The sequence below is a fragment of the Lepidochelys kempii genome, chromosome 8 (assembly GCF_965140285.1).
Source record: "Lepidochelys kempii isolate rLepKem1 chromosome 8, rLepKem1.hap1, whole genome shotgun sequence".
Lineage (NCBI taxonomy): Eukaryota > Metazoa > Chordata > Testudines > Cheloniidae > Lepidochelys > Lepidochelys kempii.
Genome location: NC_136387.1, coordinates 20,899,972 through 20,921,929, shown reverse-complemented (window position 1 = coordinate 20,921,929; position 21,958 = coordinate 20,899,972). Strand labels below are relative to the sequence as shown.

General features: G+C 45.6%; 1 protein-coding gene and 1 long non-coding RNA gene across 2 annotated transcripts in view; both read right to left on the bottom strand.

Moving 5' to 3' along the window:
* NEURL1B (neuralized E3 ubiquitin protein ligase 1B) overlaps positions 1-21,958 on the bottom strand; it is a 212,534-nt gene that overhangs the window by 175,718 nt on the left and 14,858 nt on the right. The gene's annotated exons all lie outside the window — the stretch shown is intronic.
* Positions 10,751-14,345, bottom strand: LOC140916502 (uncharacterized). Its single transcript, XR_012160531.1, has 3 exons — positions 14,232-14,345; positions 11,169-11,327; positions 10,751-10,866 (listed from the first exon to the last, which is right to left on the bottom strand). It is a non-coding gene; the product is annotated as an uncharacterized LOC140916502 (long non-coding RNA).

Genomic DNA, 21,958 nt, shown 5'->3' with positions numbered 1-21,958 from the left:
AGAGTGATTGGAGGAGGGGCCTGGGCCTGGAGTCTCCCACCTCCCAGGTGAGTGCTCTAACCACTGGATTAGAGTGTCACATTCATTCATTCTCTCCCCCCGCCCAACTCTCCTCATCTCTTCTCATTTCAGGTGCAAAAGCCATTAATCCTAGTCTCATTTGAAAAAACACCACCACCACCACCCCAGGGGAAAAATGGTTTGTAAAACACCCTTTGAGCAGTGCAGTCTGCGGTTGTATCCTGCTGCCATGCTGCATTTCCAGTGTGGCCAAAAGCTCCGTCTGTCACGGTACATGGCTAACTGAGGAAGCACACTTCAGTTCACATCAGACATTTGCCCTTTCCAACAATATCTCCATATAGCCTGCAGCCTCCTAATTCCATGATGGCCTGTACGCAGTCTTTCACTGGTCTTCAAGGCTACTACCCATTTGTCATTCAAATCCTTCATTAAGGTCCACTCTCACTGTGACACCTACAAGTAATGAGCCAAATGTTAACGGCTGGTGAGAAGGATAGTTGGGAATCTGCTATATGCATAATCAACAAAACAAAAAGTAGCTTGTATGTTGTACATACTCTCATACTACAGCCGTGGGAGATCAGAGAATGACAAATGGCTGGGAAGACAGAACCCTTCTGAGCAGAATCTGCACTTTCCAATGCATCTATATGGCACCTAGCATATTTACCTTTTTGGGGGCAGGGACTGTAATCTCATTACACATTTGTACAGGGCATGGCACAATGGTGCCCAACCCCTATTTGGGGCCTCTGACTGCTACCGCAATATAAATAATAAGCAATACTATAATACAAATAACCATCTTGTCTAGCTCAGCAAGTTTTCAGCCTTACAAGAGTGCATGGGGCCTCCCAGCTACAAATACCATCACAACTTATTTGGATTACATCTAAGATCAGGCCAAGCAAACACAGCACATATTTATTGCTGCTGGGAGAGGCTTCCAAACCGTTTTTATTTCCCCATGTTCATCTCACGACACCAGCAGCGATTAATTTTGAAACGTTCCCTCCACATGATGCTGTTAACCATGGGAAGCAAACTCACAAGCTTGGACAGATCATTATCCCTTCATGCACAGGGCTGAGGAAGAGGGTGGCATTCCACAATGACATTAATTAAGTCCTTAAAGAGTCTGAAAAGTCCTTAAGAGTCAGTAAAATGCAGGTAAAACTTTAGCACCAAGCAGAATATTCCATTAAACCAGGCTTCACTGTCGATGTAATGCTGAATAATGGAATCCTAGAATTATTCCTATACTGCAGAGTGTTTTCAGAAAGGCACCCTATTTTACATTCCCTAATGCAAACAGCATGAAACAAGGTTGCTTAGGAACCTTTACACTCCTATAGCAAATGTGGGGGGGGGGAGGGGCATCACACAACACCATTATTCCAGACATCTGTATTTCAACTAAAATTTAAAAACAATCTTAACACATGCACTCACATGGATCTTGGCTCCACATTGGGTGATGAAGTCTATGAAGGCTCAGAGGAAATTCAAATTAAAAAAAAACACTCAAAACTACAGTTGGAGAAGTTATTTGAGGTCACACCTGGTACTCTTCCCCCACCTCCGGCCTCTACAAAAGCAATCTGGCTCAGTGGATTCCTTTCACTTTTAGGTCACTAGGTCCAATCCAGCCTCACAAATTCATAACTACTGATTGTCCATATTGACCTCTTAACAGCTTTAAAGAGACTCCCTTCAAGAGAATCCATCCCAGGTTTTATCCTGAGCTCCCTGCATGCTAGGATAGGACAGGACTTTGGGAGTTAGTCTGTGCTGTGTGAATGTCCATGTGGCATGGATGTGATCAGCAACTCTCATTGTATGAGACTCACAGCATCTTGATTTAAGGAGGTCACTTGGGACATGCCATTCATTGCTACTCAAAGCCATTGGCTGGGTGATGGGATCCTGAACAGGGCAGGGCAAGTCTGACAGCCCCAAGGGCAATATCAGAAAACCAAGAGCAGCCCCTAAATTGCATGGCATTAATAATATCCCTCAAAGTTTAATTTGGAGGTTGCAGCTCAGGGAGATGACAGGTCCCATCATGCAATGCTTCACTGTGATCCAAGCAGGCTGGCTGTGTTGCATGCAGGGACCCATAATCTGCATGGGCTGCACTTTTGAATTTAAGCTGTGGGCCACTGCCGCGATCTCCTTTGTGTCATAGAAATCCCCGAATTCAGCCAGTCTACCACAGGAAAACATCAGTGCTGGGCACCGCTTAGGATCCCAATGAATCCCATCTACACATCCTCCCTGATCAGCCCTGTCTCTTCTAAAGATTTGGCTGTTCTTTGCCTGGCAACCAGAACAAATGCCACTGCAGCAGGCATGGCTGATCAATGCGTTACAGCTGTAGTGCGGCTGTCATGTTGTTGTGAGAGAGCCAAGGGTTACCAGAGCATGACTGGCTATGAATGTGACAGATCTCAGACTCACTTAATGTATCACTGTGGGCTTTGATGTTCTTGGGTTAACTCAACTACGGGTGTGCATCCCTCCCGCCCTCCGCTCCATCCCACTGCTGTTCTCCAAGATCTGTAACACTCCTTGTTATTTCTCTTCGGAAGGAGGGAGAGGAGGGATAAGAGTGGGTCTTTGATGAAGGCTGAATGTGTGAATACTTGAGGGCTAAAAACATAAATGGCTGAAATTTCAGCTCTGTCTTAAAGGCAAAGAGTAACCAGTGACCGGAACGTGGGCGGGGGGGGGGGGGGGGGAAGAGTTTGGGTCAGCTTCTTCGTCTCTGACCAAACTCAGCAATGATGAGATTGTATGAACCCTGCTAGGCCTCTTCACAAAGCAAGATCCACCAGCTCTGCCCTGCTGATGCCCGGCTCCTCCTGATCTCTCCACCAAGAAGCTCTCAGATTGTGGTGGGCTGCTTTGCCCCCAAAGACCCAATTCCCTCTTGTGGTCCCTTCCAATAGCAACAGCATTCCAATAGCCTTTCCCTGTGAGAGAGAGAGACTGACACACACACACACCCCGCTTGCCATGTGTGCTCATTTGCCCATTCTGCTCCCCAGACACACTGCTCCAAAATGCTGGTGCCCTCTGTGTGAATCATCCCAATGCATACAGCCTCCAGGAAAACTACGCCATCCTTCAGTGCACTCTACGAGACACCCAGCCACTCCCTTCTCCAAGGCACCTCATCCTCATGGGCATTCTCCACACTGCGAGACCCCCAGCCACCTCACTAGGTGTTACCACGTAATATAACCTCTACCCCTATAGAAAGGGGTGCAGATCACGGTGCTCTTCCCTCTGAGTCTGTACTCCCCGAGGGCCTCAGTATGGTGGTGGCAGGCCCTGTACTGCTGGAAAGGGTGAAGTCTTTCAGATCAAACATAAAATTCAGGTCCTATTTGCGTGCATTAAGGATTCTGTGGCACTTTCTGAAAAATCCAACTGAGCCATTTCGCTTCCCCAAGCTTCTCCCAGCATTTCCAGTGTTCATCTTAACTTCCTGTCTTAAACCATCATTTAGGATTGATTTGCCCTGTTGAAAGTTGCCACATCCCACCCCAGAAGAGACTTCATTTCAGTGGCGGACAAAGTGATCCTTGTAAGTTCTTCAGGACCCATCGGAACAAAGGTGGGTTACATTTCTCTATGGGTATGTCTATGCAGCGGCTGCGGGGAGGGGGGGAAGGAAGGGGGCACGATTCCAAATTTGGGGAGACAGACACGGTAGCTCTGCTTGAGCTTGCATGTTAAAAATAGCAGCATAGCTAGGCAGCACAAGTGGCAGCTCAGGCTGGCTGCCCAAGTATGTATCCAGGGGGTAGGGCAGAGCTGTACTCAGGCGGCTAAGCCCATGCCATCATGGCTACCCTACTATTTTTAGGCACTAGGTCAAGCAGAGCTAGCATGTGTCTGTCTACCTGAGCTGGGCGTCACACACCCCAGCTGCTGTGTAAACACACCTTAGAGAGATTAGCATACTACTCTGCTAATGCCCCTCACAAGGGCTCCCTGCACATAACCCAGACAGTGCCACCCTCCCTCAGCCCTGCCCTTACCTCCTGCTACATGCACAGGATTTGCTAGAGCCCCCACACTGCAGCCAAGGAGGGCCCTGAACTTCAACTAACACTGGCCTTGTGTAATTCCGCACAGCCCAGTCCTTGGCCCAGGGCAGCCTCCTCCTCCACCTGCTCATTTCTCTGGCAGCAGCCGCAGAGCCCCTAAGAGGGTTTCAGGAGAACATGGCACAGAGCAGCTCTCAGCCCTGCAGACTCAAATGGGGGAGATGGGGATGTATATTGGAGAGAATGAAATGATCTCACATGCCTGCAGTGTGGCTAAATTAATGCCAGGTAAGACTATAACCCTGCGATGAAACAGAAGTGACCATCACTGTTATTGAACCAAAACAGGTCCTACAACCTGTTCAGCTGTGGCCGGGATTAATTTTTCCCAGACCTGAAGAAGAACTCCATGTAAGCTCGAAATCTTCTCTCACTCACAACAGAAGTTGGTCCCACAAAAGACATTCCCTCTCCCACCTTGACAATTCTGGATTTTGGTTTGGACTGTGTTGTTAAGATGTGGTACAGCTGCTGAAGGCATGAGGCTTGGCAATGTTCGCACCCCCACGCCTGCTGTTCTCCGACTGGAGACTAGCAAAGAACAGAAATACAGAAGGTATCATACATCCTGCTCTGGGGCACATGCATTGTACATTAGGACTGACCAATGCTCCCTCTGCTGGCTGCTCTCAATCACTCTAGAGACAGGAGAGAATTACTTTATTTTACCTGCAATTGTTTCTAAAAATCAATAAAAGCTTTGAAGACCTGACCCGTTCTCACAATTGTTCATTGTACAGTGAAATCCAGATCAGATCAAGTGGAATTCCTTGCACACAACTCCACTGTGCTTTATCTGCCAGGGCAGCAGTTTGGTATCTGGGCTTCCTATCTGAGACACATAGCGCTAATGGACGTGAACGTACACATTGCTGATGGCCAGATCAGTACATTGTATCAACTGGGAGATGCCAGATCATGCACTGAAATGGAAAATGGAGATAAGAAGCCCAGAGTGTTAACATTTATGTATGCAAGTGCCCAGAATTCACGTGACATTTAAAACAATAAGAGCATGTGAAAGGCAACAGTTGGGCCACCTCCTCTGTGGCATTTCAATGCTTTCTACATATTCACTGGCTCCCTCCCCTGAATTCTCAGCCACAGCCATTGAAATGGAACCACAGCATCAACAATGGGCCTGGTTGCATGGGTACCATTTTATCTTCACATGCCCAACAGGTCAGGGGTGCTCCAATAAGAGATTTTACAACTGACCCCATCCATCACTCACGCATATGCTCTCTCAGCCCAGATGGCTTTTTATTTCAGATCAAGCCAAAACAATAATGAAAGAACGAATACAGAGTCAGAAAGCATGAGCACACACAATAGCGAGGTGCATCTCACTCTGTACAACTCTCCGTCCCCTCACAGCCCTTGCCCTTCGGCACATACATACACAGACTCCATTTAAAAGTACCAAACACTGAACAGAATCATATCTATACACACACAACACAGGCCCATTTCTACCAGACACATCCCTTGGATACCTGATGTCTCCAATTGCTCAGTAGTGACCGCCTATTGATAATTAAGGAGCAGTATTGGTGCAGTTTAGGTCCCATCCAATTCTCCTTTGCCAATAAAGGTGGCTGGGTTGGGGGCGGGTGGTCAGCAATAACAGACTTCATTAGAGACAGGGCCAAGGGCTGAGCACCCACAGATCCCACTGACTTCGCTGGCACTGTGGATGCTCAGCATGTCTGAAAGTCAGGCGCACAGAGGACACCATTCCCCATGAAACAGATCAGAGATGGTGTTACCATCTTCGCTCCATGACATGATATTTAACACACAAGGAGATCCACCAAAGAATGCATCCGATGAAGTGAGCTGTAGCTCACGAAAGCTTATGCTCAAATAAATTGGTTAGTCTCTAAGGTGCCACAAGTCCTCCTTTTCTTTTTGCGAATACAGACTAACACGACTGCTACTCTGAAACATAAACAGAACATTCCCCAGCCAGCCCCAGCAAAGAGTTAAATGCATCCAACTTGTAGATTAATTTGCAGGCAATAAGTGGCACGAATAAAGCCCAAGGGACCCTAATCAAGCTGTTCAGCAGATGCCAACATAAAGGAGAGAGATGGGCAGGGCTGTCAGGATGGATTAGTGTTTGCCTGCTGGCAACATTTCTCCTGTCCTGAGTGAAAGAAACACACAAACACGCAGCCACACAGGACAAAGGGGAAATGATGAGTATGCTGCTAACCGGCAGGATGATATGGGAGTTCAGAGCCTCAGCCTGACAATTAATTGGAAGAGAATTTACCATCTTGGACTTCAAGTTCTCCTCCATTGTTTGCAATTCCTTCCGAGAAGCTGGAAAGGAGCATTCTTCTTCCTGTTCAATCTCATCCTTTTCCATTTGGTGAACTTTCCTGCCCCCACCACCCCTTTTACAGCATCATTTCCTGCTAAAGACATTTTTTTTGCTTTCGTCACTGACTGATGCTCAGACAACTAGGAGAATAGTGTTTATAAATGGATTTCTACACAAGAGTGATGAGGGGCTGCCCAAAAGTTTGTTTTTGGAGAACCCCACAACAAAGGGCAGATATTACTATCAGCTCCAGCACAGTGGTTAGAACCCATGTCTGAAGCAGAGATGTGTGTTTGAATGAGGCCATTCCCCTCACAGGAGAAAGTAGCTGGTTTCAGGCAGCAGAGATGGCATAGCCCTTGGGGCAGCTCATCAGCTGGTATATAAACTGTCATAGGTCTATTGATTACCATGGGGCTGTGACAATTTTCACCAGCCAAGGATCTGCACCTTGCATTTATGACTCCATAGAGCATTCCCAGGGAAATGAGCACGAGGTCGACAATTCATCATTACTGCTTGCTGGCTCATGGAGTGTGGATGATGAGCAGTAAGCAGATGCAAATACGTCTGAGAATGAGCAAAGGTGATTATAAAAAACATGCAGCAGGAATGATAATTCATTCAGGGTTCAATCAGATGGTGAGCCCAATCCTGCAACCCAATTGTCCTGCTGACTTCAACAGGAATATAGGACATTCAAGGCCAGATTTTTAAAGGCATTTAGGCACCTAAAGGTGCAGAAAGATGCCTACTGGGATTTTCAAAGCACTTAGGTGTCCAACTCCCACTGAAGTCAGGGACGGGAATTAGGTGCCTAGGTGCTTTTGAAAACCCCTCTCGACATCTATCTGAATTTTTTAGGCACCTAAATGCCTTTAAAAATCTGCTCCTTGCAGAATCAGGCCCCAAGATCATTTTTACTGACACACAACTTTCTGTTTCATAATATGGATTTAATGCAGGTATTACTGAGTAAGGTTCTGTAGTTTGTGTTATACAGGAGGTCAGGCTGGATGATCAAACTGATCTCTTCTAGCTTTTAAAAAAATTTAATCTATGAATATGCTTTTTTTCAAGAGGCTCTCAAAAAACTCTTTTCAAACTATTGATTATGCCTCTGAACATGCCAGTGAAGTCAGTATTATTATCCCCATTTTACAGATGGTATATGGGATAGTCTGTACACTTATGTTCACCCTTTTTACAAGACTGATAAATTATCACCTGGTTAAGCAGCCATTCTTTGTCAGGAAGAAGGGTGTAAGCAAGAAATTTACATCTTGGCAATGAAACAGCTGCAGATTCCCATGCAAACAGACTTTCTGTCTCTCCAACATCAGCTAAAGATGATTTTCAAAGACTGCTAGAACGCACGGTGAAAGAGACGTTCACTTTGAATTCACTTAGCTTGTTAAGTGAAGTATTAGATTGCGTTTTACTTTTATTTCTTTGTAACCAGTTCTGACCCTGAGACCTCATTACTTGTGATCACTTAAAATCTATCTTTTTATTTTTTTAACCTAAACCAGTGTGTGTTTGGATTGAAGTGTTTGGGAAACTTAACTGAGATCAGATTTGTGTATAACATTTTCTATTAATAAAATGATGGACTTTCTGTGAGATTGTATAGTCCAGGAGAGAGCTGGGCAGTACAAGACGCACATTTCTGGGGACAAGTCTGGTAGTGGGAATTTGCTGGTCACTCTAATATAATTCAGGAGTGGCTGGCTAGAGCACTCATAATACAGCTGGGAGTAATTTACATGCTAGAGGCTGTGTGTGAGCAGACCAGCAGTGGTTTCTCTCATAGCGAAGCAGTGTAAAAGGCACCCCAGGCTGGAAAACTGAGGGGACACAGTTGTTCAACAGTCCAGATTGTACTTTGGGAAATGTCACAATATAACTGAGGCACAGAGATGCTCAAGATCTCACAGTAAGTCAGCAATGCAGCTGTAAATAAAACTTCAAACCCATAATTTCAGTCCCCTGCCCGACCCACCAAGAATATTTGCCCCAGAGAAACCTGCCAAATTTTACACTGATCCCAGTGCATGTTGGGACAGGACTTTGCAAGTTTAGCGAGAGCTAGGTGGATACTTTCTCAGTGCAGGCTGATCAGCCACACTCATGCTCTTATAGTCACCTTCAATATTGAGCTACTGTGCCTTAATTTAAAGAGATCTCCGTAACTGACTTCAATGGGAGCTGTACCAGGCCCAAAGCTGGGAAGGGGACAGCAGAGAACATCCAACAGGGAGTAAGAGATATCAGCCCCTGCTGACACCGAGTGAAGTGACCTCATTTATTATCAGCTTTCGATGTACAAAGTTCCCAGTTAAAAGGTTATTGTTATTTTAAAAAATAAAATAAAATAAAAAAACAAGCAACACAATAAAAAAATTAAATTAAAAAGTCTCACTTCAAACTACAGAAAAAAAACCCACTCCTCCCCCCACGCACACACTCTTCCCCTTCTTTCTATCCCAAGGAAGCAGTTCTGCACAGGAAACTGGCTTCATGGTGGGGCAGGATCCTGTTTTTCTGGAGTGTCCCCTTGTTGGCAGAAGTAACTGGCTCCACTGAAATACAGAATAACCTCCCTTATGTTTAAAATAAAGATCTGCATCTTACCAGGGTACTTTATAAGAACTGGGCAGCAGCCAAAATAAGAACAGCCATACTGGGTCAGACCAAGGTCCATCTAGCCCAGTATCCTGTCAGAAGAGGTAATCATCAAGTGATCCATCCCCAGGTCAGCTGATTTTCTAAACAGCCAAGGAGTTCTTTCTCCAGCTCCCAACATGCAGCACACAAGTCCTGCTTCCATCAGATTAATGCAAACCACTGTTAAAAGGATTCAACTGCAACAGCCATGCTGATCTGTGCTGCTTGACTGTATGATCATCACCTAGACAGTTAGCACCTGTCAGAGGCTCAGATCCAACCCACTTTGAAGGGAGGAGAGCATCAGCTGTGATTCTCTGGGTCCAAATCTGTCCTCATGAGTTTTGGTTCCAAATCTGGAAGGGGCATGTTTCCCCATTTGAATGGGGCTGAAGTCTCCCGAGTTCTCAGGAACTCTCACAACAGAGAGATTTCTTGCAATTTGAGAGATTTCATTTCAGAGACAACCCTGAATCCTGATCATGAAGTCAGATCTTGAAAACTAGCCTATACCCTAATCCAGATGCCAACACACAACCCTCATCGGCTCATCTCATTTCTTTGTCAAAGTTACTGGTCGGATAGGGAATGGGGTAATGGATCTAAGCAGGCACTCCGTGGAATTCAGGGTGAGAGAGAACATAGTGCTGCGTCACACAAGGTGGTGCTGGATCTGAGCAGTTGCCCCAGGGCTTCTGGGGCTACTTTCCCATTGAGTCCATGTACCTGATAATTCAGCACATATTCAAAAACTAATACCCCGAAGAGATGTGCTTCACCATGGGGAGTTTTAGATCTTGTTGCAGCTGCTGTAACTTGTCACTCCATCCATACCACAAAGCTAATGTGACACACGTACATCCTATCTATTTTAGGGTTTTATGCTGCTGCTCTTCTCCATAGTATCTCAGCATCTTTCAGGTAAAAATCAATAGTAATAGTGACGTCTCTAGAGGACTTCACGAAGTCTCGGGCATTTCTCCCTTTTCTGATTTTCCTTAGTTTAATCTAGTGGGAAATGCTATAAGAATAGGGAAATTTGATCCTAGTGAAGGCAACAGACAGGACCATAAATTACAGTAGGCAATACATAGGAGGGAAATTAGGAGAGCTCCGGTGGATTTCAAAGAGCTGAAAGCATAACTAACAAGAATTTCTTTAATTATATAAGCAGCAGGAAGCCTACTAAAGTCTTTGTGGGTCTGCTGGATCACTAGAGGTCACAATGAACAATTAAGGAAGATAAGACCATTGCTGAAAAGCTAAATGATTTATCTGCATCAGCATCGGCTGCAGAGGATGTTGGGGAAATATTTACCCCAGCCCAGCTCATTTCTGGTAATAAAAATGAGGTGCTATCAAACACTGAGGCATCAGAAGAAGGGGTGATAGAGTAAATTTATCATTTAATAACAATGTCACCAGGCCCAGACAGGACATCTAAGAGTTCTGAAGGAGCTAAAGTATGAAGTAGCTGAGCTGCTGGTGAAAATATGTACTCTCTCAGTGCCAGAGCACTGGAGGGAGACAAATGTTGTGACTATATTTTAAAAATTCTCTAGGGGTGATCCAGAGAATTCCAGATCCACAAGCCATACGTCCATACCTGGTAAACTGGTTGAAGGGATTGTGATGTTATTGACATGAACTGTGACCGTATAGATCATTGTTGCATCCAGGGTCCTATGGTTCCATCAGGTCTTGTACAGAGGAGGTCCAGTGGGGCGTCTATGGAAAGGTTGTAGTTTGCTGGTTATGATTATGCCATCTGTATGTGTGTATCATTTTTGTATTTGGTTATGAATATTGTATCTCAATGTGTTTGATTCTAAGTAGCCTCAGTGAAGCATTTGGTCAGCTTCTTGAGAATGGGCACTTCTTAGAATAGTCCTATCAAGAAGCACTTAACTGACAATGGACTTGAGAGATGCCAATCCACGTCTGAGCCTTTCCTGGGAATGTTCAAACTAACATATAAACAATGGCATCGACCTGCAAAAAGCTGAATCATTCATGGACATGTGACTTACCCAGGTGGCTACAAACTCCATCTTGTTGCTGTGATTTTGCACAGGAGAACAAAGGGGTTTCCGCCCACAAGAATATAAAAGGACCTGGAAACCCCTCCATTTTGTCTTCAGCTGGCTCAGGAGATGGCCTCTCCGCCCCAAAAAGATGCCTGAAAGAAACTGGAACAAAGGACAGTAACTACAGGGATGTGAGTGACTGTTGGACCCAGACTAGGAAAGAGTCCAGTCTGTGAAAGAAGCTTACTGGAACATCTCTGGGGGTGAGCTTTTATCTGCAATCAGTGTCTTAACATATTAGGCTTAGACTTGCGTGTTCTGTTTCATTTTGCTTGGTAACTTACTTTGTTCAGTCTGTTATTACTTGGAACCACTTAAATCCTACTTTTTATACTTAATAAAATCACTTTTTGCTCATTAATTAACCCAGAGTAAGTAAGTAATACGTGGGGGAGCAGTTGTGCATCTCTCTCTATCAGGGTTACAGAGGGCAGACAATTTATGAGTTTACCCTGTATAAGCTTTATACAGAGTAATACGGATTTATTCAGGGTTTAGGCTCCCAGAAAGACTGATTACTGGGTGCTGGGAAAGTCCCTGTTAACTAAGAAGCCCCGAAGCTGAGTGGATCTCAGTTTCTGTGAACTGCAGAGAGGTGTGACCCAACCCCTGGGTCTGTGCTGAAGCTGACTGTAGTGTCTAACTCAGCAAGACAGGAGTAGAGGGAAGCCTCTTCTGGCAGGGGGGGTTTGTTCTCAATAGTTTCCCAGCACATCTAGTGACAGTCTTAAGGGGGTTTTTGTGACCCAGCCCATCACAGTGATAATTAATAGAATAGTAAAAGGATTAGGATAGGAAAAGTTCTAACCAGCACAGAATCTGCAAAGGAAAATTGTATCCCACTAATCTATTAGAATTCTTTGATGTGTAAATAGAGCATGTTGATTAACTCTCCTACGTTCAGTTATTTATTCAGACTTTCAAACAGCCTTTCACAAGACACCCTCAGAGAAGGCTGCTAAGGTAACTAAATAGTCATGTGTTGAGAGGCAAAGTATTGTCATGGATTAAAAAAAAGACTAGTTAAGAAAAAGGAAACAGGGATAAATGGAAAACTTTCATCATGGGCAAAGGTTGACAGTGGGGTGTCCTTCCAAGTTCCATACTAGGTCTTGTGTTGTTCAATATATTTATGAACAATTTGAAAAATGGGTTGAGCAATGAGGTGGTACAATTTGTAGACGATATTGTTATTACACAGAGAGGACTGTGAGGAACTTAAGAGGTATCTAACCAACGTATGTGAACAGGAAACACGAGGACAGATGAAGTTCACTGTGGATAAATACAAAGTAACACACACACAGAGAAAAATATTGACCTACTCATACATTTTACAAGATTCTAAATTAACAGCATCAAACCTGGAAAGGGATCTGGATGTCACTGTTGACAGCTCAATTCAGACCTCTCCGCAATATGCAGCTGTGGTCCAAAAAGCCAACAAGATATTAAAAATGCATAAGGAATGGGATGGAGAAAATGGAAACTATTATGCCACTATATACAATTAGTAATGTGGTCTCACCTGGAATACTGTTTGCAGTACTGGTCACCCCATCTCTACAAGGATATTACAGAATTAGAAGGGGTTCAGAGAATGTGTTGAGAATGACTCGGGGCATGGAGAAAAAATCTCATATGAAGAAAGATTGAAAAGATTTGGATTCTTCACCTTAAAAAGGAGATGAATCAGAAGGGACATGATAACTGTATTAAAAAACCCCAAAGAAACCAGGTTAAAAGAACATTTGGGTTGCAACATCAAGCACTTGAAAGTCAGGAAATGCCAGAGTTTAAATTGCCTGTACAACCTTAATTTGGCCCCTGGAGGCACTCATCCTGTGCTCTGAATGATGTAGAGGTCCGGCAGAAAAAAAATAACATGTGATCACATAAATAAAGACTATCATAACACATAGTTCAGCCCCTCTGTGTGTGAGGTTTCACAAGCAACATTAATTCTTACTTCCTAATTTTGAGTGCTTCACTCTACAATTTTAATTATGTTTTTTTAACATGGGGGTATTTTTCAACACAAAAAGAAAAGAAAGGGGTTTTTTTGGTCTGTTTTTTGTTTTAAACAGGAAAAAGTTAATTCTATCATATGCAATTATCACAGCCTTCCTCCCTCCCTCAATCATCTTTATCAGGGTTCGAATCCTAAACCTTCAACAGACTTCTACTGCTTGCACTACTGGAGTAACTACTTTAGCTGGTAGCAGGAGAAAGCTGTTATCCCAGAGGGGAGGATGAGCTGAAGAAGCCAGGTACTGGTAGTGGAGGTGGGAAGGAGGCAGAGTACTCTCTCCCCCCCAGTTTCAGGAATCAGGGATCTCTGACCCTTGTGATGTCCCCAGAGGATGGGGACAGGCCACTAGAGCCATGGGCTAGGTCTGGAAGGTGAGCAGGGAAACACAGCTGGCTCCCAAACCCCCACCCACTGTTGCAGCTGCTCTGGCAGCTCCAGGCCTTCCCTGTACAGCGTTTGTGGCGGCAACAGTGTGAGCCTAACCCTAAGCTAAAATGTTCATATTCAGTTATCTTGGCAGGCTACCAAAGTTTTCCTGAGCAATGTATGTGAGAGACAGGAAATAGCGATTTTCAACTATTTTTACCTCAGTAAAACCAGCTCCCCCTCTATAAAAACGCAGCAGAGAGAAAAGTCAATAGGGAGAACAGTTGCTTCCTATCTCATAGCACAAGACAGTCAATTAAATTGAAAGGTGGCAAATTCAAAAGTGATACTACGAAATACTTTTTCAACAGAATGTATAATTGGATGGTGGAATTCCTGTGGCAATGAGGTCACTGAGACCAAGAATTTTTCAAGATTCAAAGAGAATGGATTAGACGTTTATATGGATAACAGGAATAGCATTAACTAGGATTACTGGGTAACAAAACTGTATCAAGGGATATAAAATATCATGATTCAGGATTTAAGACAACCCCTGGGTATTGGAGATTAGACAGAGATCTTCGGAGGAGGCGATGGCAGATTACCTCATGTGTGTCCACTACCAGGTTTCCTGCACCTTCCACTGAAGCATCTGGTGGTGCCACTGGATTAGATGGACCATGGCTCTGATCCAGTCTGGCAGTTCCTATGCTCCTAAGAAGAGCTCTAAGGGATTTGTGAAAAAGTTGGGGGTGGAGAGGAAGGAAAAGGTCACTCCGCGTCTCCACTGGCACCAGTTACAGCTCTGGCACCTTAACTGAATTCCCCCCCCCCCCCGCCCAATAAAGATTAGGAGTTATTTTATAGAACAAACAAAGGCCTGTTATTGTGCAGTGTCTGGAGCCTCAGCCTTATCAAAGTCGTCACAGGACAAGGAACGTTTGTTCATTTATCTGAAAAATGTCCTGGAAGCCATGGCAGTGGCCTGTGGGAGGTAACAGGGAGAGCCCCTTTATCTCAGGCAGATGCAGGATTTTAGCCTGTAGACTCTGCATAGAGATTGGGGAGGAGGGGGAGACAGTAACTGGTTATTTGAATATGTCTGCTGCTGCTGCTGCGAGCCTCCTCATGGGACCCAGGCAGAAGAGAGCCAACACCACCATGTCTAGCTGCATATTTTTAGGCCTGAGAACGTACTTTCCCTGAAGATGCAACCCAAGGGGATTTTTCCCCTCTGCCCCTCAGATCCTTAGCCAGCTCATAGCTCAGTCTGGGATTTTTCAGAGTTGATTTGATTTTCCCATGGCTGGATTTGATGACCATTAAGACACAGGCATGCAGCGACAAGTTGGCTCAGGGCCTGAGCAGCCCCCTCCCTCAGAGATGCTCCGACCTAAAAGGAATGCTATGGGGTCACTCAGAGAGAAGAGGTGGGGAGCGGGAGCTTTTGGAACCAGTTTCTCCCAGACTTTCTCAACCTTGATTCTATATTTACACACGCAGTAAAATCGTAATGGGGAGGAGAGACACAGAGTATTAGCAAAGGCAGCTAATCCATCTTTAACCGCTGTATCTATGCACAGGCCAGTGATTTACACAGAGTGACCAAATCTGGGCCATTTAAATTTTTTTACCATCATGAAAAGAAAAGGTTAGTCCCAGACATATCAAAATAATGACACATTTTATAAGACCACTACTCCTTGTCTCCTGAATTATATCCCTGCTTCCCCCATCTATTGCCTCTCCCCTCGATCCTCCCAACTTCCTGCCCTGTTTTCTCCTCCCCTGCCAAATGCACTCTGCGCCTTCTCCATCTTACCAGCTCTCTGGCACTTTTGCAATTGAAAGATATCTGTAGCATGACAACAATAGAGGGGAGCAACAGGGTCCTGAAAAACTCTGCAGCGCAAAGAGCAGGATGGAGCAGAGAACTATTACCAGCCTCTTTTCCCAGGAGTGATTTCCACTCAACACGCACTATCTGCAAGCACACATCACTCAAAGTCCTTAAAGAGGCTCTCACACCCTAGCCCACCTGAGAAGTCTAGAGAAACCTATGCAAACTGGCATCTCTATCAGAGGAGCTGCTCCCAACCCCTCATTCCTTCCACAGATGCCACTGCCACTGGCTTTAGGGAATGCCGGCAGCCTTGGGCCCAGCCCTTGACTAGGGTCTGAGGGCCCTATTCTTCTCTCTCTTGTGCAGTGTTTACACCAGTTAGGGTTGCCAGGCATCCAGTTTTCGACCAGAATGCCCAGTCAAAAAGGGTCCTTGACAGCTCCAGTCAGCACTGCTGACCAGCCGCTAAAAGTCCCGTCGGTGGTGCTAAGGCTAGCTCCCTGCCTGCCCTGGCTCTGTGCAGCTCTTGGAAGCAGCCAGCATGTCTGGCTCCCAAGTGGAAGGGTTGGGGGCTCCACGCGCTGCCTCTGCCCCAAGCGTGGACTCCGCAGCTCCCGCTGGCCAGGAACCGCAGACAATGGTTCCAGTGTCTGCAGGCGTAGGCAGTGCGCAGAGCCCCCGGGCCTCTCCACCTAGGAGCTGAACATCTGGCCACTTCTGGGAGCTACCTGAGATAAGCGCTGCCTGAAGCCCACACCCCAACCCCAGGTCAGAACCCCCTCCTGGAGCCCACACCCCAACTCCCTGCCCCAGCCCAGTGAAAGGGAGTGAAGGTGGGGAGAGCAAGCGGAGGGTGGGGCCTTGGGAGAGGGGCGGGGCAGGGGTGTTCAGTTTTGTGGGGTTAGAAAGTTGGCAAGCCTAACACCAGTATGAATGTCAATTTCAGTGGAATAATTCCCTAGGTATACCAATGAAGTGTAAGAAGAATCAAGCCCTATATACGGCACCTTAAAAGCACCATTTTGCTGTTCTATCTGTAACATCTAGGTTTTTTCATAGAAGATGATGATCTACATGCTACGCAGAAACAGTCAGTGTCTGAATTAAAGGTCCATTTCATCTGGATCTGGTCCAGGGTGACCAGACAGCAAATGTGAAAAATCAGGACAGAGGTTGGGGGGGGGGGGCGCGGGGTATAATAGGAGCCTATATAAGAAAAAGACCCAAAAATCAGGACTGTCCCTACAAAATCAGGACATCTAGTCACCCTAGGTGGGGTACATCCGACATGCCACCAAAAGAGAGATAAGTGAATCCAGAGAATTGACAAGGCCAGTAGCATCTGCAACACAACAAAAATCATTCCCAGGAGGCTGAACAACAGGAAATGCCAGGGTAGGAAATGCTTTGGTTGTTGTTCTTGTCTTACAAATAAAACTTCTATGAAACGCTATTGGTCTACTAAACACTACCAAGATGTGGATAAAGGGGCAGCTTGCAGATTCCAGGCAATCAGCTCCACCAATTGACATTACTCAGTTCATTTTCCCTTAGAACAGGGGTGGGCAAACTACAGCCCGGGGGCCACATCTGGTCCTTCAGACATTTTAATCCTGCCCTTGAGCTCCCGCTGGGGAGTGGGGTCTGGTGCTTGCCCCACTCCGGTGCTCCAGCCAGGGGGTGGGGTCGGGGGCTTGTCCTGCTCTGCACGTACCATGGCTCTGTAAGGCTCCCAGAAACAGCAGCATGTCCCCCATCTGGCTCCTACACGTAGGTGCAGCCAGGGGGTTCCGCACACTGCCCCTACCCCAAATGCCACCCCCGCAGCTCCCATTGGCTGGGAACTGAGGCCAATGGGAGCTTCAGGGACAGCTCCTGCGGAAGAGGCAACATGCAGAGCCACCTGGTCACACTTCCGCATAGGAGCCGCAGAGGAGACGTGCCGCTGCTTCCGGGAGCTGCTTGAGCTAAGTGCCGCCTGGAGCCTGCACCTCTGACCCCTTCCCGTGCCCCAACCTCAGCCCTGATCCCCTTCCCACCCTCCGAACCCCGGTCCCAGCCCAGAGCACCCTCCTGCATCCCCAACCCCTCATACCCAGCCCCACCCCAGAGCCAGCACCCCCAGTCGGAGCCCTCACACACACACACCCCAGACTGAACTCCTCATTTCTGGCCCTACCCCAGAGCCCACTCCCACCCCCGAGTCGGAGCCCTCACCCCACCCACACACCCCAATTTCATAAGCATTCATGGTCCGCCATACAATTTCCATATCCAGACGTGGCCCTTGAGCCAAAAAGTTTGCCCACCCCTGCCTTAGAAAGAGGCAGATATAATATCTCCATCTGAAGACCTGAGGTAGGAAATATTTTTGAAACTGCAGCCTCCTTTGGCTTTTGGCTCCACTTTGCAAGGTATTATGGAAGAGGCTGGGGGGTTGGAAGGAGGGAGAGGTGCATAGCAGTAGATTACTACCTACTAGTCCTCTATCCCACCCTAAATCAAAGGGAGAATGGACACAATAGGGCAGGTCTCATCTCTCACTTCCATGATCCTGTATTACTTTGTGTTTGTAATAAATATCTGAGCTTTTGCTACCTGAGACCCCCATTATCTCCCTAGGAGCTGCTACATTCAGATTGATCAGTTCTCTCAAGAGCCACCCCTGAATTTTAGTGTTGAGAGTTGGAAGATAGGTGTTCTCGGCAGAGGGCTTGGCAGTTTACAACTGCACATGCATGACTCGCACAGGAGAAGAGAAAAACATGCGGATTGTTTGGAATCAAATTCACATGCCCACAGGGTGCAGACAAACAGACAGACAGGCTTAGCAAGAGTCATGTCCAATTCTTAGACATGACAAAATTCCCCTAGACAAATCCCTGCATAAGAGATGCAGTGTGGCCAACTCATGATTTTGTCATGAGTCTCATGATACTTATTGTTTTCCTTAAAGCCCCAGATCTTGGAGTCAAGTGGATGTGTGATGATTTCAGTCTTTGTTCTTAAAGAAAAAGTAAGTTCCTAGCCTTCGTGGCTATGAAGAAAGCTTCATAATGTGACCCCAGTGCACCTAAAGCTCAAAAAGCAGAAGGCAAATAAAAAGAACACTAAATCTATTATTTTTACAGAATCTCAATCTCATGATTTTTGGTGAGCCTGTCTCATGATTTTTGAACATTTGGGATTGGCAATATTGGTGACGCTCAAAGGGCCCAAATCCACCAGGTCCCCAGCTGACTTCAAATACAGCTTTCAATATATCTGATACTTTTAAATCTCCAAACATCAGAGGTTTCAGGAGAGACCTGGGTCAGGACTCCTGTATTCTGTTCCAAGTTTTGGGCAGGACCAATGCTACCGATCAGAGAATGACACAGAGCTGGACCTTACCCTGTCACAGATTCCATGTTCTACCTTGGGTAAGGCACTTCAGCCCCTCTCCCTCCCCCCCACACCCCTGCTACAGTGCCCCCATTGTAGAATGGAGGTAATATAAACCCACCTTTGTAAAGTGCTTTGAGATATCTCTCTCTCTATTTTATATATATATATATATATAAATAAAAAATTATGAAGACTTCACACCAACCTCATGCTAGTACATCCTACTTTAGGAACACCTAGACAGAGCAGCCTTTAATACAACAATGGATACTTTGGGTTGTACAGCAAGGACAGAGTTACACAGCAGTAAGAACATCAGCAGAGATCCCATGCACGGAGTCTAGTTCCCAGGGGTGTAGCGAGGGTGCATTGCTCCACAGTGCAGAAGGATCAAAGTCAAGATTTGCCACGCTGCTGAAGGCTGCGCAAGCCACTGAGGAGCTCCCTGCAGCCATACAGTATCAACTGCTTCTGATCAGAGGAGATATGCCAGCATGGGCAGGAGATGCATCACGTGCCATCATCTACTTCATCAAGGGCAGGAGGAAGACACAAACATAAGGTGCGGATTGGTTATTTGTGTAGAAGTGTGTAGTGAATGTTATGAAGATAAAACCACTCAGCCCCAACACTTGTATGTTAGACACATGAAGCCCTCCCTCCGCCCCGCCGAAACACATACACACACTTCCTTAGCAAATTTTTTGGAGGTGTGAGGGCAGTTGTGGGGAGATGCTGAAAATTCCTTTACTATAAAGCTGAAAATGAGATAGGAGGGGAATATTGCATTGTATTGTCACAGACCTGGACACTCCCCAGGCTGCTGTATTTGGATCCCAAGCCAAGCCAACTCTGGATCCTGCACTCTAAGCCTTTTGAGTGAGCAGCATCCAGGGTCTGACTCTGGCCTCCAAGGGTGCACAATTCCTAGCTGATGATCCTTCATAGAAATGGGCCCCCAGTGTCTAGGTGACCTAGTCCCCAAGACCAGCACTGAATACAATACCCCCACCCTCCAAATCTCTCAATAGCTTAAGCACATCCCTTCACAGACCTCCACCCTCATGCATGCTCTCTCTAATTTACTCTTTGGTCCTTCAGGGACATGCAACAGTTAAAAGCAAGGCACTCTGAGGCTTTGCAAAGTAACAACTTAAACACACACACATAATTCCTAGAGACTTAAAGATCTATGCAAAACCAACAAAACCTGCATGCAAAAATCTCTCCCTCTGGTGTCCTCACTGATCCAAGAAGCCTTTGGGTTTTGGTCAGTCCTTTCAGGGTCCCAGGACACTCCTCTTCTCCTGCACAGCCTTCAGATTGTTGTGGGGTAGACAGAGACAATCTCTTTCTCGCTTGTTCAAGTCCAGCAATCCAGTAGTTCCCCCTTACCTCAGAGAGTATGTGTCTTTTTAACAGCTGCTTCTAACACCTCTCTCTGACTTTTCCTTTTCTGCTGGTGCTGAATTTCCACTGCTCCAACCACCCTCCCTGAAGACAACAAATAACAACCAGTTCCTTCAGCTTGGCCAATTTCTTTAGCATATCCATGGTATTGCCAGGGCAAAAGACCTTCCACATTAACAACTACTTTGATTGTTCTCTAGCTTCTTCCAAACCAGGAATGTAATGTGTATGACTAGGGCTAGTCAGGAATTTTTCCATAACACTTGGTTGGAAAATGCCAGTTTGTCAAAACTGGACCTTTTCACAGAAAGCTATCACTTTCTATTAAAATGTTGTGGGGAAGATTTTTTAAGGTCCAGGATAGTTGGTTTTGGTTTTTGTTTTTTTGGGGGGGGTGGGGAGGGGAGAGAGAGACACGGACGGACGCTTAGGATTTCACCTGAGGTGTGACAGACAAGGTTCAAGTCCCTGTTTCACCTCTGGCAGATGTCTCCTACATCCCAGGGGAGAAACCTGGCCACCAGGCTACTGGCTGGAGTGAGAGGGTCTCTATCTCCCCTCTTTTTCACAAATTTTTCGAAAGGGCTTGTTTTCGTTCCACACTGAATGAAAACAAGTGACAAAATCTCAAATTTTCACAGAACAGAATTCTTGTTTTCTAGCCAGTCCTATGTGTGACATAATCCCTGTCAGCACATGGCTGATTTTAATGCACACTGAGAGTTCAAGTTATACACAGAATTCATAAAATCTGTCAGAACTCATACGCTGTACTTAGACCTATTCCCTAAACTGTCACATGTGTCTTTGCTATATTTTGGCCTGTTTGATTGAGATAGATTAGCTAGAGATACACTGTGAGGAATAAAAGCATTCTATAAACGCAATCTCAAAGCACTTTACATAGCTAGTTAAGCATAAGGGACCATTGTGATCATCTAGTCTGACCTCCTGTATAATAGGCCATTTAACTTCCCCCAAATAATTCCCAGAGCATGTGCCTTTTAGAAAAGCATCCAATCTTGATTTTAAAATTGTCTGTGATGGAACACTCTCCCCAACCCCTGGTAAATTGTTCCAATGGCTAGTTACTCTCGCCATTAAAAATGTACATCTTATTTCTAGTCTGAATTTGTCTAGCTTCAACTTCCAGACATTGGATCATGTTATACCTTTCTCTTCTAGACTGAAGAGCCTACTATGAAATTTTTGTTTCCCCATGTGAGTACTTGTAGACTAATCAAGTCACCTTTAATCTTTTCTTTGTTAAGTTAAATAGATTGAGGTTCTTGTGTCTGTCACTATAAGGCAAGTTTTCTAATCCTTTAATCATTCTCATGGTTCTTCTCTGAACCCTCTACAATTTATCAACATCCTTCTTGAATTGTGGGCACCTGAACTGGACACAATATTCCAGCAGCGGTTGCATCAATGCCAAATACAAAGACAAAATAACCTCTCTAGGTGTACTCAAGACTCCCACGTGCATACATCCCAGAACCGCATTAGCTCTTTTGGCTACAGTATCATCATGGGAGCTCATGTTCAGCTGATCATCCACCATGACCCCCAAATCTTTTTCAGAGTCACTGCTTCCCAGGACAGAGTCCCCCATTGAATGAATAGCCAAGTTTTATGAATGGGGAAAACTGAGGCACCGAGGCCATAAGGGACTTACCCAAGTTCACACAG